The following is a 3,636-nucleotide window of genomic DNA, read 5'->3' as shown; positions in this document are numbered from 1 at the left end:
TGAACTTTACTGGTGTTGAACGCTTTGGACGGCTGTCTCCCTGGAAGTAAAAACTGCTTCCTTGAGACTCGTTCTGAATGGATTGTTGAGGAAAATCTATTTTTTCCGTTTTCAAATAGATTTGATGAAACTCTTACCGTCACTGTTCACTGTTACTTTATCGTTTTTCAAAGCAAAAAGCTGATTGGAACAGTCGCTGAAGCTAGGAATTTAAAGTCACTGTTCACTGTTGCTTTATCGTTTTTTAAAGTCGTTTACGTCGTTTACGCCTCCTTACGGTCAATCTCTACCTTAGATTTGTCTGGTTTGCACATTTTTACTTAGAAGAGATTAGATATTTGTCTCGTTTAGAGGAGCCCCGCAATAAAGGGCTTAAGAGAAAACGTGTTATGTTAGCTATGTCCAAGACTGATTAATACATTTTCAAATCCAAATTTCTCCTTTTGAATCTAGCAGTTTGTATACTAAGGTCGGGCCTCATTAACAGATAAAACTTAAACAGATGATCTTCAAAATGGCATTTTACATTTCAATACATAGTCAATCAAATTTAAACATAGAAAGTATTCATCAATAGAAATTTCTAGAAAAAAGTCTCCGCCACTTCTAATCTGATTGCCTACAATGTATCCGTATTTTCCTTTCGAAAGCTTGAACTGTGCTGATAGGTCTCTGCCTTCAAATTGTAAGGAGACATTACCATTAAACTTTTTCGAGCGCACAACTTTTTTCGGTAGAATTCATGTTTAACATTAAAGAAGTAAGTAATGAGTGAAAAAAGCGATCTATTTTTTTCTGCAGTTTCAGTCAGATCTGACATAAAAAAACTGAGGGTCCACTAAAGTTGCGGCTCAAATAATAGTTGGCATCTATTAGAATTATACTCCTACAGAAAGCTTAGGTGATCCCAAAAGGCTTCCTTTCGAGAAAACTTGAATCGCAGATTGAAGGCGCATTCACAAACCAACCGCATTCAAAGTTAGGTTGATAGTTGTATTAATACACTGGAACCGCATTGATATCCGCTCCCACTTATATCCGCTAGCGCTTATATCCCTACTACTGCTCTCATTTATATTCGTTTGGCACCCATCACCTCGCAGTGTAATGAGACAAACAAGCGAATCAGCGCGCCTCGCGGCAAATTCCCCGCCGCTAAGGAGTATTGGTGGGATCACCTCACCCACGAAGTAGGCAAAGCGAAAAGTAAATTCTTTTAAAAAAGTCTACGAAAATTGGGTTCCTTGGGGGTTTCAGCTGAAGTCTCCTGTGGAACAAATTCATCCTTTTGGATTTCTTTTCAACAAAAGGTTTTTTATTGAATTTTATTAAGAACCGGAAATATATTCTGATAAAAACTTTACTTTTCTCTGTGAATCAAGTGAAGTAAAAGATAATTTTTATTCTGGGTTTAAAACATTTTAAATTTGACTTTGTACAGAATATTCTGACCAGCAATATGTGTTTGACTGACGCGGACTGAAGCCATATGGGATTAGAGATGGAAGGTGAATTACAATTGAATCCTCAGGCTTGTTTTCGAATTCCTCTACACGCACGAATGACCAGGAATCAACTCGGTCTCCAGGGCACGATTTGGAGTAGTACAACACGAGCTCTGATTGGATTCATGGCGTCGCTATTTTGTTTCAGCCGCAAGCACAAAAGAGATTACGGTTTCCGAATCACTGGTCACGACTATGTAGGGGGACGACCTGAATAAGCTTTGTTCCTCACAGATGACGGCTTAATGCAGGCGTTTGTTTTCAGTTACCAGTCCTACTTGGGGACAATGTTACCCGCAAGGAATGGCTGGGTATTCGCCAACGAAAGAAAAAGTCCCCTGAATCCTTCAAATTTCCACAATTCAATGCTACCACTTTTGAATTTTGGTTTAAACGAAGTCTTAAATTCCTGACTTTGGTCTTCTTTTCCCTTCGATTAAAATTTTGGGAATGACTAACGAAAGAAGCCAATCCGTAGAAAATTAGTCTCACTCAACAGTTTATTAGGAGACAGCAAATTATCACGTACATTTAGAAAATTTTAAAAGATTAAAAAAAAAGAAAGAAAAGGGCGATCTTTATAGCGTACAATTTTAATTTACTTTAGGGATGGTACATATAATACGCACCGGTTTTTAAACCACTTTTAAACCCTCTCTGACTTTCAGTTATTGATATCTGAATATGTTAAATAATTCTCTTGAATTAAATGTTCAACTTGATCAATGTCTTAAAAATGATTCATGTGATTTTTCTATTCGAAAAAAACTAATATAATCAGAAATAAAAAATAAATTAGATACACCAAACTCTTGCTTTCAGTCACCCCGTTATCAGCCTATATTTTTTTTTGATAGGAAACGTAATTTTTGTTTTATATCTAAAAAAAACATAATTTTTTGGACAAACGACACATGCTATGAAAAAAAGTAAGCAAGATTATTCACCCTAAAAAGGAGCCACAAATTCTTTGTGAATCATGAATCGCAAGTTTGCGCGCGTCTAGGGTGCGCGACGGTCGAATCTCGCGCTTCGCGCTCAAACATAATGAGACCTCCACTTCGCGCTCGGATATTTATTCTTTGCATTTGGAATGCTTGAGAAAAACTTTATCAAAAGGATCTCTTTTAGATGGCAGTATGTATATGCGTCTTCATATTTTGAATTGTCTACTTAATTAAGTATAGGCAAAGATTTAAGTTTCTCAAAGCTCTGTAGGCTTTGAGGTACACATTCTCATCGTGACACGCGCGCTGCGCGCTCGATTTCCGGCAGACAGTTGTAAACAGGTTTTGTTGGATCTTTTTTCTCATAAGTTTCGTCGTTTTTCTACACATTTTTTTTTATTTTACTTTTTTCAACGTTATTTTTCACGAATAAAACAAAAAGTACGCGTCCTCTCAAGAAGTAATTCTTAACAAAATTGTAGATCTTTTTTAGGATAAAAATTTTTGTTAATTCATCTTTTTTTGTATCCTACATAGTTTGTCCACAAAATGAAATTTTTTATTTTCCATTATTTTTTGTGCAATAAAAATATAAATTTTCGATTTTTGAAGAAGATCCAAAAATTGGTTATTATAATCTTGTAGGGATTTACAAAAGAAATATTTTTCTTTTCTTGACTTTTTTTCATATCATGCGTTTTTCGGCTTTAAATTTTGATTTTCGGTTGATTAAAAAAATTTTGAAAACGCTATAACTCTGAGAATTTTCCTTTTATCGAAAAAAGTCATTAGGATAAGTTGTTTGTTCTTTTCAATACTGTAAATATCTGTACATAGAATTTTCAAATTCGGAAAAAAGTGGTCTCAAAAATTTTCAAAATGCGCTCACTTTTTGAATTTTTATAAAAAATGGCTGGTTCACGAACTCGTCCTTTCTTTTAGGACCTAGAAAAAGTGTGCCAAAGATGGATTTGATTTGTTCATTTTTTCGAGAGTTATCGTGTTTAGGGACGGACGGACGGCCGGACCTACAGACAGAAAGACGCCATCGTGAAAACCTGGTTTTCGGATTCAGGGAGTCTCGAAACGTGGAGATCCGTTGAAAAAGTGTGATGTCAAATTCCCGACAATTCTAATACTTTCTCAATCATAAGTGATGAGAATGAAAGAATTGGATGAACAAA

The sequence above is a fragment of the Belonocnema kinseyi genome, chromosome 8 (assembly GCF_010883055.1).
Source record: "Belonocnema kinseyi isolate 2016_QV_RU_SX_M_011 chromosome 8, B_treatae_v1, whole genome shotgun sequence".
NCBI classification, from domain to species: Eukaryota; Metazoa; Arthropoda; class Insecta; order Hymenoptera; family Cynipidae; genus Belonocnema; species Belonocnema kinseyi.
Note: the sequence above shows the minus strand (reverse complement) of the source record.